Below are 11,852 nucleotides of genomic sequence, written 5' to 3' on the forward strand. Positions count from 1 at the left end.
CACACCAACTCAAAATATGCGATGCCTTTGCAAGGAGAACGAAGAGGAAGTTCGCAGGCCTTAACTCTTTCAGAATATTTTAGGTGGTTTCGGATTGTGCCGTAGAAAAGAGAGAATATCTTCGAACTGTTTGGTCGTGTTGGCGCTGAGCTCGAGTGTCAGGAAAGCAGACTGAATTGCGCGCGCGACGCGCAAAAGGGGTGCTATGCGTTTAAAACAGGTTTCCATAGTCAGTTGTGTTTGTTGTTAACGCGGGGACTTCCATGGTGAGTTTGGACGTCGCTGAACGAGCGTTTTGGCATGACGAGTGCTATGGCGTTTTTCGTTATTATGTCAAAAATACATTAAATAGGCTTAATGCTATCATTGGTTTTTTTTTAAGATCAGGCTTCTTTTTGGAGGAAAGGGCGAGCGGAGAGAGGCAGGTTGTCGAAGATAAAATGATTTTAGTTGAATTGGCATTTTGTAGTTCCCTTACGTATAAAAGCAATCAATTTGAATAAGAACTGCATCTACAAATTGGGTAGACACACTTGCGGGCGGTCTCACCGTATTACTTGCTATTTCCTCGACAAGAGGTCACAGGTTCGGACCTTGACAAGTTTCTAAGTCCAAAGACAAGCAAACTTCATCGTGCAAATGGTAAGTTTTATAACCAGGCATTGGTTATAGAAAGTGAGGTAAGTAAAATACCCGCACTTACTCACACGTGAGTTTCGCGTAACCACAAGACCTCTGTTTGTTTTTTTGTTTGTTTTTGTTATGAATTTTTATAGGAAACATTCACTAGTTTGTTTATACGTGATAGTGAATAAGTAAAAAAAAAACACACAAATAGTAAACAAAAGCATTGGCAGAAAGTTTAAGGCGTTTGAGCTGTAAATGAAGCAAAGGGCTAAACATTAATAAACAAACGTATATTTCTGCTGAATAACCGTAAAACAGAACGTGCTCTCTAGCATGTTCTTCTCCCATCCTAAATTGCGCTATATGTATTTTCAAAGCCGTTTTGGTTTTTTCAGCTATGCCACTGCACAATCTGCTCCCACCTTACTTTTCCTGCGTACATAACAAACAAAATGTGTATAATTCCTGTCTTATTTTCTCATCAGGTGGAGCGTTCACAAGAATAATAGGCCCCTGGGTTTGTTTCATAGCCACGTCCCAAAATTCCCCACTTCACAGAAAATGAATCAGTGTTTGTGGAGAAATTGACATGACTAGCTTTTGTCACCGATTATTTAAATATGTACGAGGGGTTTTCCCTCATTTGTTTAACTTCTAATATTCTGCAAAATTCGCAAAGTAGAACTCGCAAGATTCTCTCTCTCAAGTCAGTTTCGCGGCAAGAGCCTTTGAGGAAAAAGCAGAAGAGAGTTGCGTTATAAAATCGTTAATGATAAACACGGAAAATATGAGCAATTTTATTAACTCAAATATCATCGATTTCACGTGTGTAACTCATCATTAACTCGTGACACTAATAATATAACTAATAATATTTATTGCGACGTGACCTCAGACAGCTCATAACCTTCTGTGTTGTATACAACAAATATAACATAACTTAAATACTCTTAAACTCATAACTCATAGTTCTCATAAATCTTACAACAAAAAGAACACAAAGAGAGATTCAACTACGTAAGTAATATACCATCAAGCTTACGTCAAAATGTTGTTACATAAAAAAAAATATTTTCAAGTTGGGAACACACGTGTTAAATTCAAGTTGCATTCTCATGATAGATGTAGAAAAAAGCGCAAGCGGGTAGAGAAAGCTGTTATTACGGCCGGTACGATATGGGGCGTGAAAACAGAGGGAGATTATAAAGACAGGCGAGTCTAGAATTCCATAATAACTTTATACAAAAACAAAATATTCCGATCACGCCGTCTTCCAAACAAAAAACATAAACCGAGTTTCTTGAGTATAACCCATCGCAACTGTAGTAGAAATTAAGTTTAAAAAATGTGCCCTACACAATACTAATAGAGGGCTTCTCAACACGGTCGATTGTACATGATGCAGTACAACTCACTGAAGTCGGTACGACGAATGAGAACTCAGGGTTTGCGTGGTCAATACAGCAAACTAACCAAACGTGGCATCAGGATGAAGAAAATTGCTTGGCGAATATTTTACTGTCAATCTGTAACTTTTGCTGTTTGGTACAGAACAAGTAATAACTTTGTAATTTTTGCAGACCGAAACAACACACTTTAATTTGTCGGTGAACTCCGTCTACTTTTTGTCACCAGTGTTTACATGGAGCTTAAAGCTTCTTAAAGGGATACTGAATCGAAATTTTTATTTCGCTATATAAGGCCGCAGAAGCGTTGAGCGGGATGCTACGAACTCCACAACAACTCATACACCGATATCTCAAACTGAAGGCCGCAATTTTGGAAAAGGAGGGCACGATCAAGCGAGGGCTATGGCGTAATTGTCGTTCTGGAACATTTGAGAATGAAAGGAAAAGGCTTCGCTTCTCTCCTCTTCGCTTCGGTTCACCAGCTCGACGGGACGTATCGAAGAGGAGAGGGAATGGGAATCGTGACATGACTTGCCTCGTCGCCCTTGTCGGCCGTGTTTAACCGCGCACTTCTTTTCCAAAAATACGGCGATCCGTTAGAGACATCGCTGTATGAGTGATGTTTTGGGGTTTAGCAGCGTCCTATCCCTCCAGCCTTGTTGTGTTAGCTGGAAGTTTGGTCTGGTCAAGTTACTGACGCAATGTGTTTACCTCCTCGCGGACAGTTAACCAGTGCACCCAGCGATCGTGTTTTCTATGTGGTTCTCTCCCGTCGTCCCGTCCTTTGTGCGCTGGTTTTCACCATGCCGCACCCCAGTAACACTCGTACCACTCTCTCAGAAACAATAGTTGGTCATCACGAAACTCGTAAGCGAACAACAAAGACAGCACGAAGATGGCAGCACGGACAAGCGCTATTTTAACAACATGTCTGGTTAGAACAGTTGGTCGTTCGTCCAAAAACCAAATACTATAGCTTCTCGTTAAGGCCCGACTTTCGCCCTCCTAAACCACGACGACTTTGCTGCGCAGTGCTGTGACCGGAAGTCTAGAAGACAGCGTGCGGATCCGAGTTGAAACAAACAATAGACGGGGGTTCCTTTGTTCCCGGTGGCTTTGGCCGACGACGAACCCCGGACTGTCTGCTCTTCCGTGAAGCAAGATCTTTTTCGCGCGGTTCGCCGTCAACCTCCTTCTCGCTCGAGAGGGTTTCGGGGCTCTGGGGTCTCCTTGGGGCAAACTTTCTCACCAACTGCCGACATCGGCTTTTTGCGTCTCGATACCCGCAGCCGTTTTGGGCTTTACGCGACGTTACTTTTAACGTCGCCGTTGCCCGGCACGACGCAAAGACGGCACAATACCCACCAACGGATATAAGTTCGCTCAAAACGGGAACTGAATCGGTTCGTCAGACACTACTTTAACGAAGCAAAGATGGAATATAAAAAAAAAAAAAAAGATTATAGACTGGAAAAAATGTCACACTCCGTTTAACAGTGAGGAGTTCAGCCGACGCTACAACACGGCGGTTCAAATCAATTAGGGTCAGCCTTAAACCGTCATGGCGCACGTCGTTGCGTGATCGGTTTAGTCGATAAGCAATCACGCGTGATTGGCTCGACCAATCACGTCTTCTCCGTGATTGGTTTAGCCGGACCAACAAAGGCGTAAAGGGGCGTTACGACGCACATTTTGTGCTGCTTGCGTGGCTTTATCGACTCGTGGCTTCGGCTGTGCTCGGACTTGGTGTAAAGCGAATAATGGAATCGTTTCACGCCAACTCCGCCTAAAAGTTGAGTACAGCGGAAGGTCGCTGTGAATCGCAAGTGAAGATTGTGCAGTACCTGTGGCGCTATACTTCAAACTTGCAAACATTTGAGCTTACAAAAAATTCAAAGGCAAATTTTCGGTATTTGATAATTACGGTGAATATAGACTCACATTGTTTATATGCCTCGCGGGACAGTCGGGATTAGTAGTAATCGGTGTCAATTTATTTAGACAGGTCAAAGGGAGAAAAGAAGTGCAAACCATGAAGACAAGGACCCAGACGAGGAGCTCAGGTAGCACGGAAAAGAGGAGACACAACCACGGCACCATAGCTTTGTCCTGTACGTGGTTGCGTATTTTCTTTGTCCGCGTTCACCGAGCTATTTATTCGCAGTCGTGTACTACGTGCTCCAACTGACCGAATATGCTGTCTTATATGTTTGTAAAAACACAGAATTGAATGTGCTCTCGGGATAAATTATCGCACGGAACTTTTTATTGATAGAGAAACCACAAACGCACGGATTTTCGCGACCTCCAGCGATGACATCCATTTAAAGCGTTATGAGAAAATAAGAAATGTAGAAAGACATTCAAATTATTTCTGTTGCGCCACGGAACATAAATACATAGAAGCACATTTTACGATGCTTTCGCGAAGGAAAAAAAAATACTGTAAACGACTTATTTTTTGCGGACTCAATATTTCGCGATTTAGATGAAAACTGGTTTTGGAATAATTCGCGGGTTCTAATTTTCACGACACCGTGGGATCTCAATATAGATTCCAATGTGCTTACATTTTATCCCAATTGTGCGCGGGACCTATTTTCCGGTTATTGTCGGTGATTCGCGAAATTCGCGAAAATTAGGTCCTCGCGAAAATTGAGTCGTTTACAGTAGACGAAATACCAAAACCTGAGTACCAAAGTGGAACTAAAGTGTGTTCTTTTTAGTTCGGAATGCTCTGGTGATAGTTCAGTCTACGCGCTCAACGGATAAAAAAAAATATAATCCACAGCACATTTTCCTAATAAAAACATGACTAAAATAGCGATAAGCCCCTATTTTCATCAGATAAAGGGGCGTGTCGCGATTTTTGATCACCCTTTATTGCTGGACACGAAGACATATCACAAAATGTGGTCCTTGTGAAACCATGACCTCCAAAACTGGCCGCTACAGACTTAACGACATTAGCTACAAGAAGGCTGCTCTAGATGTGTAATTCCGACGTCTCGCTAACCCTCTATTTGGCGCCGCGAATGTGTTTCGGTGGTAGGGTTCCGTCGCTAGCAAGCTTTCGGGTCGGTTTTGTAACGACAGTGGACAGTCGCATTGCGCTAATGTGTCTCGCCTTGTCTACGTCGAAACCGTCGTTTGTCTTCGCCGTGGGGACGCGCGGTGGCCACGAAGCGGAAACTGGTTCGAGGTGGCACGACATACGAGTCACAAAATAAAATAAAATGATAATAATAATAATAGGAGGGAAGATTTAACTTCGCTATGACGTGAGCGAAATGATTTAACACGTAACCTAAGCAATGAGGCACTTGGGACACTGGGCCAGTGTCCCAAACGATGTCTAGAAAGAAAAAAAAGCTTTCAAAAGAAAGGAAGAAATGGCAGTTTCTTTTAATTTTAGAGATATATAATGTCTGGATTTAGGAATTGAAGGAACGAGCGTTTCACTATGTTTAGGAGACCTTAAACTGCCGTTTCAGGGACTGAAGAACAATATATATTTGATCAAACTCACCGCTAGATTCAGCAAGAAAGTTAACTTGCCACATAGATCAAGGGACGTCAATCTCCCCGCTAAATTTAGCAAGCAAAATAAATTAGTGTATACGTCACGTGACGCCAATTCAGTCTCCAAATTTAGCGGAAAAAACGAAGTTGGTGTTGAGGATAATGAGACGTCAATTTTCTAGCTAAATGTAGCGCGGAAGTTGAATTGGTATATAGGTCACGTGATGTCAGGCCGTGACGTGAATTTCCTCGCTAGATTTAGCAGGAAGATGAACGGACGGATAGATGGACGGATGAATGGAAACCCATTTAGGATTAAGGGATTTCCTTAAAAAGCCTTCCAAGCTTTAATATTAATAAGAAAACCGAGAGTAAAATCGACTTTGTAGTAAAATACATGAGGTCACCCGAATCGCCGTCATAATCAAGAACCGATTTAGTTGAGTGAACATGTTGCGTGATTGCTGGAACTCCCTAAATTGAACTTATCACATTAAGAAGGCGGTAGAAAAAAAAGTACTCCTCTTGAACAGCTGAGGCGATTTTGCTATTGCAACACCGCGATCGTCTTTATTCTCAGCTTTGTAGTACCAGCTTAGAAATTGCTTGTTCCGGAATCTCCTGGGACCTTCGTGAGGACTTCAATGCGGGCGTAATACTGCTCGCGTATATTTCGTTACTGCCAAGAAGTCCAGTCCTTCACAATACGTATCACAAAACACACAAAAAATAGAGGAGGTAAAATGTTAGGCACTCCTTTCACATGCGAGAGGTGGTGGAATGCAAGCAAACCACCTTCATTCTTTTGGCCCGTCTGCAAAGCAGCATCATACGCAGCAAAAAGAGCAAATTTGGAGTAGTACTTGGTCGAATGTATCCTCAGGAGAGGCGGAAAACTCGACCCGCAACCAGGGGGTGTAGCTCAGATGGTAGAGCGCTCATTTAGCATATGAGAGGCACTGGGACCGATACCCAGCACCTCAAAATTTTGCTATTTTGTGTAGTGACAATTGCTTGCTCATAAGTATCAGGGATTTTAACTGAGAGTGAGGGGGTGTAGCTCAGATGGTGGACGCTCGCTTAGCGTGCGAGAGGCACTGTGATCGATACCTAACACCTTTAAATTTTCATATTTTGCGTAGTTACAATTGCTTGCTCATACGTATCAGGGCTTTGAGCAAATAATGGGGGTGTGCACCTCAGATGGGGGAGCGCTCGCTTAGCATGTAAGAGATGGGATTGATACTCAACAGTTCCACATTCTCCTCTTTGCGTAGTTCGAATGGCATGCTGAAAAGTGTGAGGGATCTGAGATAAGAATAAGCTGCTGAACTCAGGTGAGCTGCACCCCTTATTCTTTGCTTTGAAGTCGACTGAAACGTGCTTACACTTTTGCAGCTTTAAAAGTGATTGCTAAATGTATAAATATTTTTAGTCAAGATGTGCTCCGTTGAAAGATGTTTCCGGCACGTCTGCTGTCCGCTTCTACGGAAAGCAGCAGTATCTTATCTGCATGGCTGGCTACAACCGACGTTTTTACTGCAAGCGGCTGAATTTTCCGTTGTCTCGCATCGAAGGTTTGGCCTCAAATCCTATTCTGAGTGTGTTTTGGTCGAAATTAAGGCCAGCGATGGCTTCAATTACCTCATAGGTGCTTATTATTTCCCGCCTCTTTCAGACCGGACAGTTTTTATTAAGCAGTTTGGTGCAATTAGTAAGCAAATTAATTTCGAAAGGTGTCTTGTTCAAATATATGGTGATTTTAATCTACCAGGTATTGACTGGTTTGAAGAAATTGTAAACAGCAATACGATCACATCAACCGCGGCGTATTTTTTGTTATATTTTATAAACTTCTGTGGTGAACAACACAATACGATCGAAAATAAGGCCGGAAATGTTCTAGATCTTGCTCTTTGTAACATGCCAATTTTAAGTCTAAAGCGTGCTGTGACTCTCTTGGTTCAAATTGATGGTTTCCATCCACCTTTTACTGTCGAGTTTTCACTACCGTAAATGCCGAGAGCTCCGTATAACGCATCGAATTACTGCTTCTCTGAAGGTGATTATTTAAGTCTCTAGAGACTTATGGAACATTTTGACTGGGGTTGTGCTCTTTCTATGTCAAATGTAAATCATGCTACCGAGACGCTTACCACAGTCGTCAGAAGTGTTATCGACAAAGTTATTCCAAAAGTGCTAAAACAAGCTGTCGATATTCCCTAATTGTTTTTCTAAAGAACTAAGGCTTAACCCAAGGAAAAAAGGTCATTTTCACCGACTTGATAAAAAGACCGGTTCTGATATTTGGCACACCAAATTTAGCAAATATCGTTCCTTGGTGAAAGACTTGTTCAAGCGTGATAAACGTCTACACTATGACAGCATAGAAAACAATGTAATTTGTCAACAGAAAATGATTTGGAAGTTTCTGAAACACCATACTGTGAGGCTCGACGCAATTTCTGCCTGCGTGATGTGTCAGATAATGCTCCTTGCTATCCATCTGCACCCGCTGAGGCTGCAAATATGTTAGCGGATTCTTAAAAAAAAACCTTTCTGTCGGTAACTAATTTTTCAGGCTGGTGACGGTTTCACATACTGTCATAACCTTTTGTCTTATGTGCGTGTTGATTCAGCTGAAATAGCCGAAGCGGTTAGAAAGCTGAACCCGAAGTTTTCCAGTGGCGCTTAGCCCAAGTTTTATTATCAAAGGATGCAATTGATTGTTCGTTCCGATTCTAGAGCATATTTTAAAACTTTTTCTTAGTTCGAGAACGTTTCTGTCTCTTTGTAAAAGGTCGATCATCTATCCGATTCGAAAAAACGGCGATGCGTCCCTTGTTACAAATTATCAAAACTTTTCGAACGTTTTCGAGCTTGTCATCTACACGAGAATGCTCTTTTATTTCCGACACAAAATAACCTCGTTGCAGGATGGTTTTTTGAGTGGTAGGTCAGTTGAGACAAATTTGTGTACATTTTTTTTAATTTTCTGTGCCAGTTGTGGCTAATCGATTACAAGTTGATTGGATATATTTTGATATGTCTAAAGCGTTCCACAAAGTGAGCCATAAATTACTATTGCGTAAACTGTCTTCATATGGAGTGTGTCTTGAATTATGCAAATGGTTTGACAGCTAACTGGCATTGCGCTCAAACACTGTTCGGGTTGGTGACTGTTTCCCTGAAATTTTCTTTTCGACGTCCGGTGTTCCTTAGGGATCAATACTGGGCCCTCGTTTGTTCTTGATCTTCATAAATGATACAGTGTCCTGTGTAAACAGTTCTGAGATACTTCTTTTTGATGATGACATTAAATTGTTCAAAAGCATTAATTGTCTTAAAGGTTACAATGTTCTACAAGGTGACGTTACCAGCGTTCTTCAGTGGTGTAGAAAGAATTGATTTCTTTTTGCCGTCAGCGTTTTTTTTTATGTACTTATTATTTAGAGGGATCGCCAAAAGAGCATGTATCAATCTTAAAGGAGCTTGGTGTTTCTGTTAACAGCGCTTTATCTTTTAGAAATCATGTGTCGTTTGTTGTGGGCAATGCTTTTAGACTGTTAGGGGTAATTTCTCGTTTGACCCATAATTTTAGAAACCCTAATTCTTTGATTCACCTTTTTAATTCTTTAGAAAGGTCATGACTCGAGTTTGCTTCTGTCGTATTGAACTTGATATTTAAGACACAGGCTATGAGCATAGAACATGTTCAGAAAAGAGTTGTCCGGATTGTTTATGGTAGATACTTTGAGCGGCGCTTTTATTATAGGTGTGAATATATAATGAAAATATTTTCACTTTCACTATTGTCTAAAAGGAGGACTGTTCGAGATTTAATTTTTCTGTACAAGGTTGCACATGGCGTAGTTGATTCGGCGCAACTCCTTGCGAAAGTGAACTTCCGTGTTCCCTTCCAAGTAACCAGACAGCTGGTTTCTTTTGATATTCGCTCGCCACGCAATACCTCACCTCTCTCACGGATTCAGTCATTATCTAATACCCACGCTCCAACCCACCTTGACATATCTGCAGCAATTTCTATGTACCGCCACGATTTGAATGATATTATTATTAGCATTTTGTTTGTATTATATGTTTTATTTTTTTAGTAAGCGTGTTTAGAACCCATTTATTTGGTTGCTGATTTTGTTTCTATGTGTTGTGCACCAATGAGAAGACAAATGTAATTGTTTTAGAGCACCCCCCCCCCCCCCAAAGAAAAAAGTTATAGCTTAGATTGTAGGTCGTTCGCTTAGCATGCGAGTATTACTGAGAGGACCATCGTGCACATCCATTTATATTGTTGCTGATTATACCACGACAGAATCGTAAGTAGTTTCAAGGTCGTCTAGAAGGTTTTGGGCAACACACTAGACCGAAATAATCTGTTTCAGATGAATTACTTGATGCTGGTCATTTTGATTGATGCGTTTTAGCCCTTTATTTTAAAACCAGACTTTTTAAGTCACCTTCACTATAGGTAAGCATAAGGAGAATCAGGGGGTTGCTTAGTTATAGATAATAGCCCGTTGGGTTGGAAAGCGAGAGGTAATGAGGTCAATACAATGTGGCATTTTGTAGAGTATACCAGTGACCTAGTTTGTTTTCAGTCCATATTTTTGATCTCTACGTACTCTCAGTAATTATATCAAATTTCGCACCTTTTACGAATCATGGCCAAGAAAGTTGGTACAATCGTACCCACGACTACGGTACTTCTCCCGTATTCAGGAACCGCTATCGAGGACACAACAGACCATAGGGACGTTTGAACGGAGCTCGCGTGGAAATAGCAATTTGTTATTCGTCCATTATTTAAGGCCTTCCTGTTTTCGCCATACCAACACAGGAGTGTGCGAAGTATCGTTCGTTTCCTTTCAAAGTTTTCAGCCAAGCCAATATTGGGCGCCATTCTGGCGTTTCGGCGTAAAATAACGACATCGATTTTCTCCAACCGGACACGCTAACTTCCCTCAAAGTGAGACTGAAACAAACAAGCTTTTGTTGTGTGTCAAAATAGAAAATAATAAAAACAAAAAAATCACACTATTAATAGAGCAGCGCACAAAACACGACAAGAAACAAATTGATAGAGGCGAAAATCAAGGAGCATTTATATGCGTCCTATATCAAGAGAGCGAGGAAACCGCTTTCGTAGCTTATTCATGCAAAGTTTTGCTTCCGTGCTAGTTTACGGCCCAAGAACACGCCATTCGCAGTGTTTTCCCGAGCTGCCCTCGGAAACCCCAAAGCCTCGCTGCCTATGCGAGAAAAGGGCAGCATTGAATAGCAGAGTGCAGCGCCCGTTGTCACTTTCTTTTCTTTCATCGTTAGATTTACCACTCCAGATTTTAGTGTTTTATGATCCCTTCCCACTCCTTTCTTTATGCGCTAATGTCGTTAAGGCGGGTGCACTCTCGCAGATGAACGGCGCTCGCTCAAACGCCCCAAGAAATGTTTTCTGCGTTGATATAAATTTTCTAGATGTGTTCTTAACGTTTTAGAGTGGTTCTATCCAGGCAGCCGAGCTGAAAAGACTGCCTTGACCCCTGTGGAAACATTTCGGACCGGATGTGTCTTCGACGTAAAGAGAGCGGTTTTACCGCCTGAAACTCGAAGCTGGAAAAATGAAAGAAAAAGCCTTACGTGGTCGAGAATTTGGCGCGTCCAAGGTTTCAATCAATATTTCTGCGCACTTGGCAGTCCAGCTGAGCCGAATGCTGACAGTCACTACCATTAGCTTTTGAATTTTAGGGCGTGGATTATTATTTTTCTAGTTTTGCATCATCCTCTTACGGTTGGTAAGAAAGTACCACTAATGTTTTACTTGAATTTTGCATATATTTTACGGAGAAAGCAATTAGAAGAACGCTTTGCCGTTTCATGGGTGACTGTATAAAACCTTTTTGGTTAGATTCAATATACTGCATATTTTAACTTCTCATCCATTTTTATATGATTTCAGGTAATGTAGTGGTAAGCTTTTCAGTTTTAATTTATTTCAAACTTACTAGCCTAACCTTATTCGGCGTAAATTGCTGAAGAGAAAACAGGAATGATAGCGCAGGCAATGCTCACTATGTAAATAAATAGCGAACACCAATCTATCAAGCATCCTGCGCTTGCGGCCAAAGCACAGAATACAGAACTTTGCTTCGCGAGACAAACATTTCTTCAAGCCGAATAAAATTGTTTAAAGAAATGGCGGGAAATACACACTACAGTAAAAAGGATTATGACACCGTAGATATGGTTCTCCGATTACCCTAAGTGCAGAACCGACACAAC

The sequence above is a fragment of the Ixodes scapularis genome, unplaced genomic scaffold (assembly GCF_016920785.2).
Source record: "Ixodes scapularis isolate PalLabHiFi unplaced genomic scaffold, ASM1692078v2 PGA_scaffold12__126_contigs__length_90152505, whole genome shotgun sequence".
Taxonomy (NCBI): Eukaryota; Metazoa; Arthropoda; class Arachnida; order Ixodida; family Ixodidae; genus Ixodes; species Ixodes scapularis.